Genomic DNA, 21,909 nt, shown 5'->3' on the forward strand with positions numbered 1-21,909 from the left:
GTATTAGCATTAACTATAAGCAAACTCCAAGTAAGTTAATATAAGCTTTGAATATTTTTTCAACGAGCGAATATTATTTTAATTTAAAAAATAGATATTTTTTCAAATATGTATCATTCTAGTTAAACACGTCTCATATTATAATCATTTCTCAGTACTATTTTACTAAATATTTCATAATATTTTTACTATTTCTCAAAAAATAACATTAATTTCAATCACATAAAGCTCATTTCATCATGATATATTTCGAATAGTAGAAGTAGTTAATATTCAGTTCGGTTAAAGCTCTGATTATTTATTCAACAATATAGAAAACTTCTGCAAATTATAATATATGAATAATGTAATTATTTGTAAATCATTTCGTATATGTTTTTTCTGTCTTTTGAAAGCTCTTATAATAATTTTAATTATTTCGTGGAATATTTAAATGGCTTAAAATCTATTTTGATTTGTTATATTTTTACCTTACAGTTATTAAATAATGACTAGCTTTTTTACCGTATTTTATCAGTTTTTGTTTTTATGAGAAATGAAACGTTGGCCGCTCGGCCATTGTGAGCGTATAACCTTTAGTTTTTCATTGCTATTTATAATTCATTTATGGTATTACAAATATAACAATTATTATTTTATATTTTAAAAAAAAATCACTAATTAATCGTATTTTTGTATTAATAATATGCGCAAAGATAAGATTTTATATAACATAATTGGGAGATTTTGTATTCAAAATTTTAAAAATTAAAAAATGGTCAGACACGGTGCAGACTGCTGACTAGATAATTACTTTTTAATCACCACGTTTAAAGAGCATGCCAATTATATCGAATGGCTTCCTTAATTGTTACGCTTCCTTAATTGGGCACCTTTTTAGCGTCCAATGTATTAATAAAGAGATAAAGTATGTTATTTAAAATAAAATAAACTATATATATAACAGGTACTTATTTCACTAAAATTTTAATTAAAAAACGCTATAAATAATTGTAGTATTTTCGGTTAGCAGTATTTTTAAAACAACTGCAAAACTATAACTCAGTTTTGACAAAATGTGAAATAAGCGGTAAGTAGGTATATTCATAATAATGAACAATTTTAACCTCCACAACTTTAATTTTGTTCGATAGTAAGTTATATTGATCGAATCATTATTAACCATTCATAATGGATTATTTTAAATGAAATAACTACCGAATGAGAAATAATATTTGTATTTTTTAATATTATGCTATTGTAAAATGGAAGTAAACGCTATCTCAAATAAGTTGGCTATTTTATTTTAACAGGGTAGAATTATGTAAAGTCATAATATGATTCAATGCGCTTAGTAAATTGAAAACGAAGCACTTTCCCCGGCAGTTTTCGAAAATCTCACTTGAATTTAACAACATTTTGCAAAGTATAAAATATCCATTTCGAAATAAAAGAAAGCTCCGCTAATGGGCTTCGTTGTTTTGTGCACGTCGAGCGCGTTAGTGAAAATACGTTAGAAATCAGCAAAACCTCTTTGCGAAAGGCGAAAGAGTTGGACGCCTGTCTCAGTCATTTTGCGAACACACATCTTGGCCTTGCCTTCGAACGAGTGAGCAACATAAACAATGCGGGCGTCCCGACGCCGAAAGCTGCCGTCGACGTCGTTGTTTTACTACTTATGTTTCATTAACACATCGAGAGCAAAAAGATATGTTATTATGTAGCTGTCTTGTATTATACAATTAATTAACTACAATAATCAAAGTCGTGTGTTAATTTTAAATGTTTAATAGAAACATAATGTGATAATTACAATATCTGAGTAATAAATTTGGAATTAATTAAAAATACCATAAACAATATCACAACAGTATAAACCGATGCTTAAGCCACTCGGCCATCGTTGGCATCGTGATCCCTTATTATTGTGTAATATCGATACTCAAAATACGCAATAAAAGGCATTATCTATGACGATGACATTTTTACGATGTATATTAACATTTATGCAATGTATAATGTGGATTACGTTGTACTATTGTGGCATTCATATATTTGACGTGATCATGAATTCTTTGATTTTTGCGACAAAAAATAGATCATTATTATGAAATACATCTGTCTTACAAAGCTTACATATTATTAATGCTTAGCATTCAAATATATTCCAAATTTTTCATTTTCAGCATTCCTACTGCACTTTTGCAATCACTTTATTTGCACGATGAATAATTTTCAAACTAATATGTCAAATTGCTAAACCAAAATCAATCTATCTTGTAAACCTTATAAATCCAAAATATTTTTTTATGAAAACAATGTAAGCCGAAAGAAGTTTAAAATATAAAACATAAAAATAATACATTTTCTATGAAAAATACAGCAATTTCTCGTATTTATGAAGTTTGTAAATTTGTCTGAAACGATTAGACTTTTAATGTAATTATTTTTACTTTTCATTTTACTCTATTCATCTTGACATGCCACTCACTAGTGTAATTTTTAGTTACGGTAAGTAAATCACTCAACACTTGGCTAAAATACTAGTGTAATGTGAACTATACTTAATGTCGTAGATGATTGTTAAAAAAGACTTTCCCGAGATGGAGCAGGAAGTGTTAGAACTTTTCCGCACATCCAATATGTGCATGCGCCATTAGTCTGCGGAAAAATGTGTATGTGTGCTAACGTCAGGCCGGAGTGTTTCTGTAAATCACGCCGGCTCGCAAATGTTATTTTTGTGCCCAATTTGATATGTGATATATACTACTATAACATGTACTGGCACCTAATAGCGGACGCTTTACTAGGGGGGTACGAATTTCATAAGCAAAGAGCCGAGTAAACATTACTGTAGACGTTTATTTTAAATTTTATGCCTGTATGAGGTATATGATATTGTACGCCAGGGATAGTTACGACTAAATTCGATTGAGTAGCTACTTCCGAATACCCAGTAATTTTCTATCGCTCAAAGAACTTCTCACACTGCTTCTAACATTGTTGTGTCTTTTTTTATTCAATACTGAATAGCTACAAGATTTCATATTGTTAGATTCTTTCTTATTAAAAATACATCATTTTTAAAAACTTCAGAAGCATACATGCTGGACAAAATCCTAGAAAATACTTGGACAAAGGCAAACTTGAAAAAACATTAGGTATGGTCCTTATTGTGAACTGTTTGTTTTTATTTAACAATATTTAAATTATTTAGATGAATATTGTATACATTATATTATTCCTTTAATATAATATGTACAATATCAGTAACTGTGTTATAACCACCTTGCTTCAATGGAGACGTATACTACCTGTTGAAGGAAGGTAGGCTGTGCTAGGTAACTGAAAAAAAGTCCTTGGGAAGCCATATATATTGGACTTTAATTTTAATGTTGTATCATTTTCAGTATTTTACTAAACATAAAATATTATGAACATACATAACTTGAAAACACCTCAGATATATAGATATACCTACTAGAAAAAAATATATTTTGAAAAAAAAATACGAAACTCGACGAAATTTTAACCCGTATAACCATTGGTGTCGCGCCAATCTGTGCATTAACCAATTATGCCTCGTATCTAATTACGACAATTAACGATATACGAAAAACTAGTAGGTAATACATGAAATGCTTATTAAATTACTTTATTATTGACTATCGGTTTTTGTGTATAAAATTGTTGGGAAAATGAAATTTAAACTTTACTTGATTAACATAAATCTAGGCTTATTATTTAAAATAAAAAATGGATAATTGTACTTGTCTAACTGGGAAAAATTGTATGAAAAATTATTATATCATTTTATTTATTTAATGCATCTATGGTTTTAAAGATATCTAATACTTTCAAACACAAAATAAATACCGTTAATTATTTTTAATTTCTGACTTATCTAGTTCTATCATTTTGTAGAGAAGGAAATGTGGAATCGTATTCAATATCTCAAAAACAGTGAAAATCGAGTTATCTAGTTGTACCTACTATTAATGTGACGATATATATATATAAACGAGTAATTGCATTGGTGACTACTGGCATATTATGTTTGTTATAGGGCACCAGTCAAAGATTCGTTCACTGAACGCCTGCCAAATGCAGAGATGGCAAACGCCAAAGTCGTAGCACCGATTTTCCCTCCACGACCAATAAAGTCAGTTCTCCTAACCCGGGGGAACACTTACGACGATTGAATAATTCTCCTGTCAAATGGGATGGGAAAAATGAAAACATTTTGCTTATTGCATACAACGACTTCGCAATTTATAATACTCCATTATACTTCTACGCTTAAGTTATTGGGATGTCATAATATAACGAAGAAGCTAGTCGTTTGACTACTACTATAACTACAATTTAAGAATTTTTTGTATATTCTATATCGTTTCACATTGAATATTGACACTCTGAACAAGCATATTGATATATCCTTTGTCCTAAATTTAATAATAACAACCCTCTGAAATAAACAAAAATTATCTAATCAAGCAACTATACTTCATAATATAGAGAAGTACTCAGTTATAATATTTTTCATTATTTTGATATTGATCTGGTAATTTGGTGATAAAATCAAAATGATGCCCAAAACTTATTGAAATGTGCGTATTTTTTTTATTTGATCCACAGTTAAATCTAACAATATTTTTGTAAACTTAGTGGATGTATTATTTAAAATATCAAACTATACTTAACTTATACATAAATAATAATTTATATACATTAAAATAAGATATATTATTTAGTCTCCTGCCTTTATTTAAATAATTTGAATGTATACCTACTTCAATTTAAAATTTCCCTTTCTACGTTTATAGCATGGTGCTTAATAATTTTATTTTTATTTTCAGGGATGTCAACACCAAAAACTCTTCATTGCTGGAATATATTATTATATGCATAAAAGTAAGTCACTATATAATAAATATTATTATAGTTAACTATATATATAATACAGTATTGTAAATTATCTATAGTAACTATAAGATTTTATAGAAATACTGGAATATATAAATTATAAAAAAACTGTAATTTAAATGCGTTTTTATCACTGGCTTCATATAAATTAAATTAAATTTATTTCTCAAAAAAATATTTTCCAGAATCATTCAATCAATATTGTTTCAATCTCTAAGTTTTCTGAGTAAACCGTGCAGGCATTAAACTCAGCCATACTTTTAGGTTAATATAAGCTTAACAGTATTCTATAAAATAAAATTACAAGAGATTTCTTATGGAAACGTTTACTAGAAATTCATTATAAATATGGAAACTTGTAAAAAATGTTCATATTAGAATCATGAATAGAATAGAACATTCTTTTCTATGTCGTTTTTTATATATAATTTGCACATGTAATTGAAACACGATCTACTTAATATGTGTACTAGGTAATATTGTTATGTATAATAGTTTTTATTGAAAATTATAACAATATCAAGTATAATATTTCGGTTTTCCGCATCAAATAGTTGCCCCTTAAGTCGTCAGTGACGTGCATGATTTCGCGAACATATATTTCAAAATAACGAGCAATGTTTGAACATATCCATTGAACAACAATGAAAGAAATTTCCTTCTTACTTTGTTAGCTACTTTTCATCTTAACGAACCACTTACGATTCGCTCAGAAATGGAAAAGGGTATTACTGCCTCACTGAACGTAATGGTTTTTGGTTTTTTTCAAATTGAACGTAGGCTTTGCTCTAATAGAGTTTCCATATTTCCTTTAACGTATTTTACCTTAATACCGACTTCTTTTTAGTAAATGATATATTTCTTATTTATACTATAAATAAACACATTTAAATACATTACGTTTTCATCAGTTGGTATCTTAAATTCACATAGCATTATCTACATTATAATTATAATAGTGTATCTGTGTACATATTTTTTATTGATAATCTTGAATTTTATTGTTTCATGCTAACAATTAAGAGTTCGTTATTGAATTCCCAATAACTATACATTGTGAAAATACCTACTTACCATAGTACCAGTAAAAGCGATTATTATAATATTTTCTGATAAGCCAGATAAATGTATTTGATTTATTATATATATATATATTTTGAACAGTCAATTCCTTTACTTATTTAAATATTAATAATATTTTCAATACACATTTTTGTATTTTTTTTAAATTAGGTAGTAAAATATCTGTTTTAGTCTATTTTCTTTATTAGTTGATATTGTCCCTCTAAAGTTGACAAAACTGATGCAAAATAATATTTAAAAAGTGGAATTAATACTAAACAATATTGTGCTTTATTTTAATTAATACAATGCATTTCTACCATAAATTAATTGATAGTTAACACCATTAAAGAAATTATAAAAATCACCTTTATTTCAGTTTATCGTAAAAAAACAAAATTTTTTATTGTAACACTTAGCTATCAAAGCATTTTAACAGTATTAATTGACATAGTATTATCAACTCTATCAATAACTACAGAGTTATTGATTACTTGACTGTAAGTAATAATAATAATCTAAATATAGTCCAATGCTTTTGATGATGATTTTTCCACTCCCAAAAAAGCTCTGAAGATTTAAAAATATATTTCCATGTTCTTAAACGCAATCATTAAAATGCATGATTCGCTTTTACCTTTCCTATTTAGTTTTTTATCGACGATGATATACATCAACACTGACTATATCGTATCTTTATATTATAAATACTTTACATCTTTTAACATGAAACTGAAATATTATTTATATTGTAGGTAACCATAAATGTATAAAATTGTAAATCAATTTATTTAATATTGTAGCAACGTCAAAGTTTCTTCAACTATCAACCATGTAATACTGTGGTTACACCCCATTTAAATTTTGCTAAACAACGGGGTTTGGATTTTAAAATACCTGACTACATGCGGTCTATGGTTAACTTTTCCATAAGAAAACTGTAAAGTCTTCAAATGGATGTATATAAAAACGGCTTAAACTATAAAACAAAAGCCTTTAATTATTACAAAAATAAAGCAACATGTCATCATGATATTATGATAGTTTTATTATCAATATACTTGAACTAATATATTAGGCCAGCAGTACCCAACCCGTAGCTCGCGAGAAACGTGTTGCTCGCGTATTCAGATTATGTATTAAGCGTGCAGTGTATTTCAAATAATTATATCTGAATATAAGCCAGAGAAAAAGAAAAAACGTACATACACTTACAATTTTTAATAAGATTGGGAAGAGAAATATTTTGTATTTATTTTAAGAACGTATTTGATTTATATGCGGTTCAACAGTTGCTATTGGCAAAAAGTGTAACGTAAAACGACATTTTACAATGGTTTATGAAAAATATGGTACTGCATATTCTATTAACAGCAGTTTAAGAAAATCTAAAGTGAAAGAATTGAAAGCAACATTAGTTGCCCAACAATCTATATTTACTAGGTCCGTAACTAAATCAAGAGCTGCTACAATTGCTTCATTTAAGATTGCACATAATATACTTGCAATTCACAATAGTAATGGACAGTAGTAGTGTAATATTATTGTGTTGTCTTTTACCTATTGTGCTGATTTTTTCAAAAAAGGTTATCGTCTTATGTGTGGCTCGCCTAAAAATTTTAAATTTTAAATTTTCTTAATATATACTAAAAGGTTGGGCACCACTGTATTAGGCCATAGGTATATCCAAAAAGATTGTATTTTTAATTCAACCTTTCGAAAATATCTGTTCTATAGAGTTTTTAATATTCTTCTCCAACGAGAGTTTAATATTATGTACTATCAACTTGAATTTTCCGTATTTTTTTAAATAATTAGTTTTCTCGGACTTTTGGGTACATATGCTAGATTTAAATATACGTATTTAATAAAAACAAAAAAAATCTTCTTAAACAAGCTATTGTATTTAAATTTATGACATTTGCGTCTCTATAGAATAATAACATATTCTAATAATCCAACCATATCCATATTAATTTTATTATTCAGTGAAAAACGCGTTTATAATTAAAAAAAAAAATCACAATATATCTGTATAATTTAATGACAATGAGGACTAGTTTCGTCTGGTTTGGGTTCGACGGTAACTCTTTGTAATCATCAACCTGTCATTCGTATGTACATAATATACGAAACGCACTTTTTTAAATACAATCAAGGCAGTATAGTATGCAAACAAATAATGTGTGTTGTTTAAAAAATTAAAATATTTGATATGTGATAAATGTGAAGTGGGATAACCATAGTTTAAAAATTAATAAATACACGTGGATAGTAAAGTTCTTAATCCGTAGTTTCTAATGGATATTTATTAATCCTAATTATAATTTCATTATGTAAAATATTATTATTATTTTGATATTTGAAAATGCGCCTTTTAAACAACAACTGATTTGTTTGTAATCAAATGTCGTAAAAGCTGTATATTGATATCACGCACGACACAAACTTAGCTTACAGTCATTTAAAAGTTTCAAAGTAAAATCAAACTCGCGATGAACTCGCGGTCGTGAATACAACTAAATAATGTATTCATATATCCATGTAATGCATTCACATTCATATAGCTTGAGGAACATTGGCATTAAAAATATATCTTCAAAATATTTTAATATAATTATTGAATTAGGAGATTAACGGCTTAGAATGATATAATTATTTATTATTTTGTTTATATTATTTATATGTAAATGAAAATCTACAAAACCATTCTCGATAAGGACTATGAGATACAGAATAAATTATATGATAGTTTGAATTACAGATGAACACACAAACCTATCGTATTATATTATCAACGGTATTATGATCTTAAGAAATGTAATACAAACCAGTTTGAGCCTATTTCTGAAAATTTTAAATATGTTTTAGAGTTTTTATATGTTAAGACATGCAAAAAATTTGTGGTAAAAGGTTACTTTGAACTGTGAAACGTATAATATAATTACTGCAAATTTGTGTGAATTGGTGTATGTTCTATATGCATTATTTATTGACAAATAATCTGACAAACTAGCAAAATATATAGTCAAGTAAGTATAGTAAACATATATATTAATAATAATTGCAATGGTAACAAGCAAATGTATGAATTAATTATTAATTGAAGTATATTAACCCAAAGAATTAGGAAAATAGGTAACATTATACAAATCACGAAAAATTAAAAATAAACTTCAAATTGCGTTCCATTGAGCCTCAATCGAATTTGTCACCCAACTCTATATATGGTCATTGATATATATTATATAATACTACTCTATGTGGATAGTTTGTTATCTACCCAATATGTTGTTATTCATTTTTTTATTCGTCGTTTAGTTTGTACTTTTCGCCACTATGTTAATATTATTAATTTTCATATCGTGAATGAAAAATAACGGATACACTGAGAAATTTTGAAAATCTGAGAAAGAAAAGATCTTATGCCGTTTTTCTGGTAATCACTGGCAACCCAAACCAACCCATGTGCCACGCAACGACAATATCTAACTTTCTCTTAATTATGGTAAAAAAACCCAAGACCCAGAACAGATCCCATTGCGATTTTTTCGTTGTAATCTAACCATCAAAGACGTAGAGTTTCAACAAAGTTAAGTTAAGAAAATACCTACTGCATTTTACGACCTTTAATTTTTTAGAATATAACAATTTATTAAACGTAATATTTTATCTTGAAATTTGCTTAAAAATACAGTATTATTATTGACAGTTTTTTTTTATATTAAGGTAACTATAAATATATTTCAAATATCGTTTTAGACATACTTTTATATAATATAATATATAGTCAGATAGTAACCAGAACATTATGCTCGCATTATCATGTGATAATACTATAACCCTTGCCATCGGAACGTGATGAGGTGAATGCATGGAATATTTAATGTGATAAAGTGGGCATATTGTGCGAAGCTCCCTCCATCGATAGGTATATAATAAATTTTACCCATGTCATAACTTACGCTAGAGTAATCGTATTTTATGCAAAATCGTTATGGCATTATCGATCAGCAATTTATGTATGTGCCAGCCTTTTGTTCGAGTTGGTGTCTCGACTGCGCGAAAGGGTTAAAATTTATAACGGATAAAACCTGAATATCTACCCATCTTTTGCTGAATGTTTATTTTGTAATGTTTAGTCCATAATCAAATAAAAAATAAACTGATTAAAAAAATATTTATTATAGTAATGTCTTACAGAAAATAACTGTTGATGATACATTTTAATTCCAATAACTAGTTACTGCATTATTCATGAATAAATGGAAATAAAAATTTACTGGTGTAAATAAAGGTGTTGAAAACAAATTCTTCTATAGAAATAGAACCTAAATGTATGAAATTAAAACAAAAAAAAACCTCTAGTTTACTAATTAAGTTAATTATAAGTGGTTTTACATTGTATGACATTTCAGTATAATTTTAGATCCACCCAACTAAGTCCCGAATACTTAAATCCATATGATTAGTTAGTGTATAAATAAATTCGACTTCAATTTGACATTTTACAAACTCACTTATTGTCTCACACATTGTTTTATCCAAATAGATATTTGAAGATAACCTGTAACTGTAAGTGCATGTGGAAAGATCTTTTCCTATAAATTTGATGTAGGCAGCCGAAAGCAATACATTGACCATTATTTTCAAGTCAAGAAACTCGTATATAAATAAAGCAACATATTATTTCAAACTAAAGCGCAAGTCGCCATTTTTTTTTTTGGGACTGCCAATAGGAGACGAAAATATTTAACGTATTACCAATACAACCATATATAATATAATTGTTTGATTCGAAAATCGAACTGCCTTCAAAATTTCTAATATAAAATACACGGTATAAGTTAATTTGGTGAAATATAATAATCAATACATTATCAGAGTGATTTTTTTTCAATATCACAGTGCGGAGGGTATAATTGAATAAGCTTGTAACTGTAATTTTGGAGGTAATTCTCCGCGCGGTCAATTCTCAAATTTAGGAAAGCAAAAATGGTAAAAAATTTAAGTTACCTAAAAATACATCATATTTTCTTATCGTTATTATTATTATCGTTAAACGTTGATTGCCATGACTAGGGAATCCAATCCCGAACCAAAAATCTGATTCCGGGATTTCGGGATTACAACTTGACAATCCCGGGATTGGCATTGTTTCCATAGTTAATATAAAATTTTTATATTTACAAATAACATTGATAAAATCGGTCAAAAATAAATCTAATATAATTTATACTATTTAAGACATTTATTGTTAATTTTGTAGGTATACGTTCAATCTTAGAAATACATAAGTTTAATGGAGTAAATAATATTGTAATATAAATAATAATGTGAATTTAATATGAGATTGCTGTTTCTGATAGTAAATACTTAATGAATGGGTTAGGTTAGGTTAGGTTAGGTTGGAATCCCTAGCAATTACCATATGAGCGTCTGTGTTCAGTTAGCAGCCAGTCCATGCAAACAGACAAATAAACATTTTTGTGCTAGGTACCTATGGTTATTTACAACTACATATTTATATACAACACATTAGCTTTTTAATAACAATTGTAAATATTTTTTGAGGAGATAAATGGAATATGTATGTAATTTCAATATTTTTAATGTGTTTATTGTTTATAGTTTCATGTGACTATTTTCTTCAAATCGAAGGTTGGATATTCTTCGATCAGTGACATTTTGTTTATGAATGTGTAGAGCATTTTTGTATAAAGGGAGCCCAGTGGCAGTTTTTAGAATGAGGATTCCTGAGGCAGCATTGATATACTACTAGATGAGGAGTTCCCATACAAGTGTCATTTTAAAAATGTACCACAAAGAAGACATTACGAATATCGTCTTATAATATTTCCTTGTAGGTATAATGCGTTAAGACCGTTAACATGGATTCCCGAATTTCACCCGTATTGCCCTGGCTGTAAAACTAAATTTGCGTTCTTGGAATAGTGACCCTAAGGGTGCTGCAACCCAAAGCTTGCAAGCTACCAAAAATTCATGTCTGAGCGGACAGAGCAAGTCGTCATGCGCTGACTATTAGTTAGAGTAAGATGCAAGCTAGATCGGGCTTGCTCATAATTATTGCCAGGTCGTTTTCGAGACAAATATTAAGTGAGCTTATATCGAATTAAGTCCGCTGATATTAAAACAGTAAGTTTTAACACTGGCCGAGTCGCTGAAAATCGGGCGTCATTTTAAGAAGCATATGATTCATCCAGTAGTATATCAATGTGAGGCAGTAACTAATTTTCATGCCCCCACAATAGAAAACAAATACCATACTCAAATTTCTAACGTACTTGTCAACTTTTTATATTCAACAATTATTATTGTATGACTAGTTTGAACTGTTCCGAGGATCACATTTATTTTTCCTGATGAATCGAATGCATCTGCGTCAAAAATTCGACAGTTAAGAAGCCTGTGATTTATGCAGAACGTAGAAAAAAACATGTTTATTGTAGACTGGCTGATTTTACATGTGTATATAAAAATACTGTACTCGTACTCTATAAAAAGATGCATATGCATTGAGCCAACATATTTACCCACCTATTATCTGTTCGATTATTAATAACGCAACCCTTAACCGCTAGAAATAAAAGCACACACAAGCTTTTTATGATCATTTTCTGGTACATGAATGCGCATTATGAATCCAAACAAAATAATATTGTTCACTTTGAATAAAAACACACACATTATTGCGTCACACGGCGTATTATCTGCGAATAATGCATGCACCAGTAGGCGACAAAGGCGAGCAATATCATTTTTATAATAACAAAACAATCCGAAAAGTGGATGCGAGTATTTTGGTAGCATCCCTTTGGAACAGAAGCGAGACTCATTTGTTTATTTTTTATTTTATCTCATATGACATTCCTCCCTTTCGTTTCACTCTATCTCTTTTGCATGCTTTCGACTGTTATTTAGAATTTGTTTTCACTGAACGACGTATACGTATGGTTTTTCCTGCACATGAAATAGCGTAGAAAACCAAATTCTCTTCCTCGTTATATATTATTATATTCTTCTTCTTATGGAACAGCAGTTCTGCACTGCAATTGATCAAATCTTGTGTACGTCTTCTACCGAAACTCCTATAATTAATGTATAATATGTACTATCGCTTGAATAACTTAGAAGTCCAAGGCATTGAATAGATTGTGATGTCCCAACAATAATAAATAAAATAAAAACCATAGATTCCAACTACCTTACTATGAATGGCTTATTTTTTTATGTACTAGTACGTATACGTTTTCAATTGTTATGTTAAAAGCCTTTTTTTAAGTTTGTTGCAGGAATTTTGTTAAATTCTGAATAATATTTTATATGTAGGTACTTATTCAATTTGTAATAAATAAGCAGCTTTTAAAAATTTTGGCCTGATATAATGATTGTATGACTGGTTTGAGATGTTTCGAGGCCCTCTTTAAATGCTCTTGTAAATCAATTACGTTATTTACGTTAAAGAAAATCGCTGCTATCAAAATTTAAAAACATTATTACCTAGGTACTATATTCATGTTGCTACAACTATAAATAATAATTATGTACGATATCGTTTGATGAATTACCACTTACGTTTCTTAATTATGCTACTATTTAGTGGTATAGGACTGTAGGTAGTCACTAAATGAATGACTTCAACCGTTTTAAGTTACGTATTGGTTATAGTCCTTTATGTAGTAGGTACATCCGCATGACTAGGTATGTGCATAAGGTCTGCCGATTAATTGTTTAATACCTTAATATATATTAAGAAATATTATGTTAAGTAATACCTCATGAGATTTTTTAAATTCTTTGATATGTGCTTCCATAACCCAAAACCTTCATGTTTTTTTATGTATGATTAAATTTAAAATGCAGGTCCCGAACATTTTATTATAATAATATGCTATCGAGTGTATTGTTAATATCAAGATAGGGTTTTTACTAATTAGGTTTTTTACTGACACTTCAACTATTCATAATTTGTTTATTGTATTTTTGTGACCTCTGACTAGATAGATAGGTAATGGAGTTTTTACCTACTTTATTGTATTGATTTACTATATAAGGTAGAGTTAAAAGTGTTTGTTGTCAGTGTGTGTTTACCTTTGGTGAGTGTACACGACGCCTGAAGATGCTGAAAAGCGAAACACGGGTCGCAAAAAAACGACTTAAATGGAATAGTACACAGCTTGAATCCATTAGAATTTCAATTCAAATTCCATCAAGTACCTTCGGTCGATAGTATTAATATACGAAGATCAATTGAAAACGTAGTAACTTTTACCATGCCGTTGAGTCGTGTTTAATATGGTCGATTCTTGACATTATCTTAATTCTATATAGTACTAGAAAATACTATATGCGTTTGTTTATTTTATACTTTTCTATGTAAGTATAATTATATTATTTATAACATTGATTACTTAACTCATAGATAAATAAATGTGTACCTACTACACATATTGTCCGTGCCTACTACAAATGGTAAAATCAACTATCAGTGATCTTTTCAAATTTTAATTGGCAAATAAAAAAATCGTGCACTTTTAAACTGAATAGACTCTATTTAACCCATTCATACCGCGGTAGGTTCTCAGACGACTTTTTTCATTTTAAACTAACCTAACCCCTTCCAAGTTTAAACAAATTTTAATGGCAAGGAATTTTCAATACACGTTGTATTGGAAACGCTTGAATTTTTGCGGCGGGTCGAGAGCCGTGGCTAAAGAATTCATACCAATTTAACGTAAAATAAAATATCAATGAAGCCACTTCATGCAGCGTTAATAAAATAATATTACATAGTAACCTATATGTTTGTATATTATACCTAGTATATAACTACTTAGAACCTATTAAATTTACGGAAATATTGTTAATGGTAATTAAAATTTCACGTAGATAATATAATATCTCAATAATTGCACGAAATCGAAACATGAGCAGGTGTAACAAAAATCAAATTTGTACTGTAAATCCTATAAATGGAAATAATCATTATGTATTGCAAGTAAAACACACAGAAAGCATATATCTGGGGCCTAGTGCTAGAAGTGCCTATGTCAGATTTGGCCATTTTGAGTTAAGTATGAGAAAGTACTTTAAAATGTTACTTCTTTCAATGCTATAAATGCCTATGTCAGCCGATGAAAAATGAATGAAATAAGAGCACTTTTCATTTAATGTAAAAATAATGTTTCGGAATATTTTACAACAAGAAATGCCTATGTTGACATAGCGATTCAAATTTTGAGAATTGTTAGTGTAAGAAGTGTCCATGTTCACATAGTACTAGTTCTAGCAAGAAAAATCACCATAGTACTCGGCTACATAGATACCATAGATCAGTGGTCTCCAAACTCAATAAGGATGTGAGCTATTTTCATGAATTGAAATTGTCTGGTGAGCTACTTATACATATTCCTTCTTTATGTATTTTTAACATCGTTCTTTATCGTACCATACATAATATTATTATATTACTTAAAATAAATTAAAACAGCAGACTTCCAATAAAACATAAAATACGTATTTTAAACAAACAAAATAAACAGTGAACTTATGTGATACATTTGCTATGTTGCCGATATAGTAAGATGGAGAATGTTCTGGAATTTACACGTAAAAGTGATATACGGGAAAAGAATCACATGCATTGTTTTACATGAAAGACCCACTAACCGTCGTTTTTCCGTACTTATCTTGAACAATATAGAGATATTGTTGGGTGTCACCTTCGAAAATATCTAAAGAATCTAAATATAAACATGCCTGCCGGTAGATATAGAAAACTATAACAGGTAATGAGGCTAATGACAGTAGTATAATAGTATAGGATGTAAATCATTATGCAGTGGCACCATAGGCAATTTATAAGTGTATTGAATTTTTTTGTTGCAATGCTAGTTTCAATGCTAACAATCAATACCACTGCAACTGCGAGCTGCTTTTACCATTCCGTGGTAACACTGTATAGTTATTTACCTATAACAAAAAAACACATTATTTTAACATTACAAAATGTACAGTGAAATTATTGGGAACCAAACTCGGAGCCAGAATGAGAAGCCAGTGTATTGGACTACAATGGTCAATCAAATGAATTAAATTCACAACACATGAAAGTCAGTTCAAGTTCTAAGTGTGGGTAATTATAACTAAATTCAATATAATGTTCAATATTACCCGAACCCCAGAATGGACGAGTGGCTTATGTCACGCATCTTGCAATTATTTATATTTTGATTCAGAGCACGTACCTTATATTACGTTGAGCAAGTGGCTAACATCCATTTCTTGTAAGAGAAATCTGCTAAGAAAATAAGTCAATAAAGTCTATAGAGCCAATGAAAAAAAAATCACTTGGATATGAAAAAGGGTAAAAATATGATAATATTAAATAATGCTGTGCTTTATAAAAAAAAACTCGTGCCATGTCACCAATCTACTATTAAAAGAAATACAAATTTTAGGAATCAGATATAATTAAATCAATAAATAATTTTGCATCTATAATATCAGTAGTATTGTATATTCTTTACCATTTGAAGTGGAGGAAACCGGTTCTGATTAATATTAAACTAATTGGAATCAGTACTACTCTTACATTGTGTTTTATTTTGACTAAAGAGGAATAGATTTTTGAAGTAATACTTATCTTGGGGCGAGAGTGATATTGAGAGCTGCGCGCGCACACCGTTACGACAGTATGAAAATAGCTGCGAATCAGTCAGCTGTATACAAACGCAAGTTTGATAGTATAATTTTTTATTTTCGGCCATTTGCAATTCCTTACGTAAACAAACGATTAAACGTCAGAGTGACAGTTGTTACTTTAAAAATAAAAACAACGAGAAATAACAAGATAATTAAGAGTTAGTCGAAGAATCAAGGTTATCACAAGTTTTGTTTTTGTTTTGTTACGTCAAATAAGAATAACTTCTAACGCGTACATAAGTACACGCACCGATTATTTTTTTATATTTATACGACATATGGAAATATGTATTGAGGTTGTCTAATTGTAATTACTATATGAATAAATTGTTTTAATTGCATACTCATAATTTGTAACATTATCGTAATTTAACATTTTAGATGGTATTATCTAATGCCTCAGTATATAAGTTTTAAATTAAATTTACTGTCAAGATTAATATAACGTTATTTTAAAATCTAAAGCCATATATTATTCTCGTTTAACCCAAATACCCCAAGTATTAATAAAAAAAAAACACTTTCACTGCCACCTGTTCGAACAAACGAAAAAATTAAAAGTCCGTGTTATTTATGTGTTTAAATACAGATTAGGATCTTTATTTCACACCTAACATCGCATGATTCCGATGGAAAGAGTTTATTTTATTTTAGCTTTTTATTCGTCAAAAGATAAGATCGGAAACAATGCGCTTAATTATATCGTAAATAGAAAAATGTAGAAAAAGCCGTTTGAGGGTTGAAAAACGTTTACCATAAATATATTTGGTCACGAATGGCATTGTATATTATAATGGGCATAATAATTTCTATAAAATAGTCACTTAACGTAAACCTCATAAATAGTGATACAAACCTATTATTTTAAATATATATTAAATATTAAAACTGACTAGAACATAGAGGTAATTTGATAGCTTAACAAACCACAGTCATTGTATTGCATTTATGCATAGCTACATGTTTTATTTAATAGGTATTCATTAAATCAATTATATTATAATTACATTGTTTTTTTTCCCTTGATTTTCATATTCAATTTTCTCAAAATATACCAAAGTAGACATACAAAATGTACATTATCCCTTTAATATAATGTATGATTGTTAGTGTACTAAAGCTTAACCTCTGCATAAAAAAGAACCATAACATTAAAATAGTTATCAGTAAAAATAATATTAAATGCTCAATAATTGTTACCTCTAAATACTTGGATACATAGAGTAATAAACATAATATAAAATAATTACAAGATAAAAAGAATTTTTTATATACAATTTTTTAAAATTTTCTGTTGAATCATATAAACTTGACTTGCTAGCTTAAACGATCAAAATAATTTGTACTTGATAGAAATAATACTGAAATGTCATTTTGATTTCACTAGTAACGCGCGTATATATTAATATTGATAATTAATTTGCTAGGACCATCCGCTTAGTAACCAATAATGGTGTCGAAATAACTTTTCATACAAAACAGAATTAACTGAAAATGAATTCAATTCTACTTAAAGATGGCTAAAAGTATTAAAAAAATGCATTGGCATCGTGTTCTGATATATTCGAAAAGTTTCAAATATCTAGCTAGTCGGGAAGTTAGTTAAAAATCGATTGCAAGATTTGTACTGGACAAATAAGAATACGTGCTAAGAAAAACGTTGTAATAAAATGGACTACTTATTCCTGATGACTCAAGTAAAGCAATTTTTATTAGTCGATAAAAAGATATCAAATATTCAGGTAAGGGTTCTTATAATAATTATGTGGACTTATGCAAAACCACTTATCATAATTATTAGACCGCAACAGCTGTACTATTCTAATCGAATGGGATGACTTTTATTTCAGAATGTAAGGGTTAATGACTTAGTATGTATGTAAATAGGACTGTTTTTGGTAGATGGTCCTTTATATCTTTTTGATAGGTGAGTGGTATAATCTTTATCAATGTGAGTGAGCGACTTGATCGTGTAAATTTAAAATGGTTGTTAATGACACAAAAAGTGGTAGTGAAACATTTCGCTGTGTAGTTGATATTATACATTGGTAATTCATATGTTGAAATATTGTAGCTTTTCTATGACACATCACCAGTCACCACTATGGTATATAAAATAATTAGTTAATAAAAGAGTGTTACTATTATATAGTAAATATATAAATACGTATCACAAATAATACTTGAATAATAATAATTATAATTAATGATTTTTTTAAACATCAATATACTAAGAATTTAAAAATAAAATTATCGATTTATGATAACTAAAATACAATACGTAAGTGACTGATTGTACCAAATACTTCGTCATCGTAGTCCCAAATTTTGTTCGATTAAATATGTTCAAATGTCACGTCAACCTCATTTAAACAGTAGAAAACCACCGTTGGGTGATTTTTCCCTAATGAACAATGCAGACTTTAAGGGTGGCTTGCTGTTCTTATCATAGCAAGCAATTTAGTTTTAATTTTCGTTTAATTTTCATTTTCATTTAACAAACTTACAATCGTGGCTGAAATAGTTTCAATACAAAACATTTTCATGTAGTTACCTACCTAAATATTTTTAATGAAACTATTAAGAATATTCATTTACATATTTATCATTATTATTTTGAAACGTATTTTGATTGGCGTGGTTACTCATCTACATGACCCATTAGGTTGTTGATTTAGATTTTGAAAAATATGGTTTAATTTACACAGGGCTTTTTTTTAAAAAAAAAAGGTGCCGGAACTCACTTCATGTCAAGCTTTTTACTAAATTAAATTATATTCAAATGTCACTTAAATGAAATTTAAAGGAGCTATGCCACGAAGCGAACAAAAAAAGGTTGATTTTTACGATAATTTTTTATTTTAGTCAAAACAAAGCTACAGAAACAATAAAATACATACATTATATTTGAAATATATTGTACAAATAAGACTAAATAAGACTAACTTTAAAATATAATTGTAAATACATATGTAATGTATTTATTTATGAACTTGAATAAAAGTTTAGAGTGATTTCCAAAGTTTTTTCCAATTCTCGTCTGATACATCATCTCGATTCCTTTTCTTAGTGTTAGAGTCTAAGGCCGAATGTCTTCCTTTAAGTAACCACCTATCAACATATTTTGAAGGATCGAAAAGTGTCAAGGGTGGTCCCACGAGTTTGATGAACAAGAGTGCCGAAACTGTTTTAGTGTTTAACGAAGCTCTTGTTGGGGTAATAATAAGATTCATTTGCGAAAACCCCCGTTCACATTCACTTGAAGAAATGGGAATAGAATTCAGAGCATATACCAAACGCAAGAGTTTTTCAGAATATGTCTTTTCGAGAATGTATTCGCGAAATCCACGAATCATTTCTCGTTCATCTAGTTGTAGCCTGATCGAAATGTTTCTAATTTCCATCTCTCCAAATGTCAACCGATTATCAATGTCTTCAGGCCAATATTTTTGGTCAAGTACGCGAGCCCAAAGTGCAAACTCAACATCTTTATTATCTAGCAGCCTTTTTTCAATTGACGTTTTCAACGTGGAATAAAATATTTTCGGATCAATAGGAGGATCATTTTTAGAAACTTTTTCGTGAAGTAAAACTCCACGAAAATGCAGATTGCTTATAGCAGCTGCAGCACATTTATAATAGGGTCCAAAATTCTGTTTTCTTTCTTCAAAAACTTGAACGAGTTCATTTATTTTTCGATTTGCAATGTAAAGGTTCACATTGCGATTTTGTAGGTCCAAACTAAGTTCCGACAATTCTTGGAGAGCGTCGCACATCAATGCTAGATCCAATAAAAATGCTGTTGATGTTATTTTGTTCTTTAAGCCACTGTAAGTACACTTGTCATTTTTATCTCTTGTAGGGTCATTCATCGCTTCTTCAAAATGACGCACAAGGGATTCATAATTATTCCACACAGCCGAAACTGAACGAAAACTAGATGCCACCCATCGGGTACTTAAAACTCTTCCGATTTTCAGTACCTCAACGCCTAGTGATTCTGCACATAAATGCAACTCTCTATTATTTTTCGGCGACGCGTGGTATAAAACATAAAGTTTATCAATAAATGATTTGAATCTATTGATCCCTGAAATTTTTTTTACAACATCACTTACTGATAATTCTAATCTGTGATTAGTACAATGCCAAACTATAATTGAAGGAAATTTTTCTGTCAGCAATTTTTTCACTCCATTTTTAGAACCTAACATCACAGCAGCGCCGTCGCATGCAACCGAAACTAAATATTTTTTTAAATATTCTTCTGTCATCCCATATAAATCAAGAGATTGGAGTAATGATTCAAATATTCCTTTTGCCGTTACGTCTTTAAGTTCAATCAAATCCAAAAACAAATTAATTGGTGAATTCATTCCAACACTTTCGACACAGCATCGAACATACACAATGAGGGTGGTTTTTTGGCTTATGGTGGTAGACTCATCAATTATCAAAGAAATTATATTTTTCGATTGAACAATTTCTTTGAAAACATTTTTTCTCATTTCATCACATATATGATTTACAATGTTAACACATGCGTTAGTGGAATGGAGAATATGACCCATTTCGATCCCATTTAGTTCTTGGAGATTAATTTCACTTTCAAACATATTGAATGATTGATTTTCCTTAGCTACTTTATATGCAGTTCGAAAAATGTTTGCTGATATTACTTTTTCGCGAGATAACGATTTTAAAAAAGTATTTTCAATCTGCTTTTTTTTGGCTTCAGAAATGATTTTTAACGCTGCTTTGTGTGCAATAGATCCTCTGTGATCGAAATTTTTTTTTCGAATTGACCCCAATTGTAGCTTCCTCTCTTTCCCAGAATACGTGATTTCATTATTGGCCCATTCTTTGGATATTTTCATTCCCATTGTCGTTTCAGTTCCAAGAGTTCCAACGTTTCTGCAAATTGTGCAGCCAAGTTTCATTTTGTGTACGTTCAACCATTCGTTTTTTGAGCAAAAATCGTTTTTTTGATCTAATGACCAGCAGTCTGGCCAATCGTTTTGAGTTCGACCTTGATCCCCGAGATCAGCTAGAGATGATTCAGGAACATCTACATGTACCGATATTTCCATATCTTCTGTCATCGTTTCTGTTTTGAGCTTTTTATTTGCGGAATCGGCGCCGCTGCCGGTGGTTGAGAAGTAACAGGATTTTTTTTTCATATTTAAACTTGGGGTTGCACTAAATAATATATAAAAT

This window comes from Rhyacophila brunnea, unplaced genomic scaffold, assembly GCF_057557595.1.
Source record: "Rhyacophila brunnea isolate RB1 unplaced genomic scaffold, BYU_Rbru_1.0 scaffold_9, whole genome shotgun sequence".
Lineage (NCBI taxonomy): Eukaryota > Metazoa > Arthropoda > Insecta > Trichoptera > Rhyacophilidae > Rhyacophila > Rhyacophila brunnea.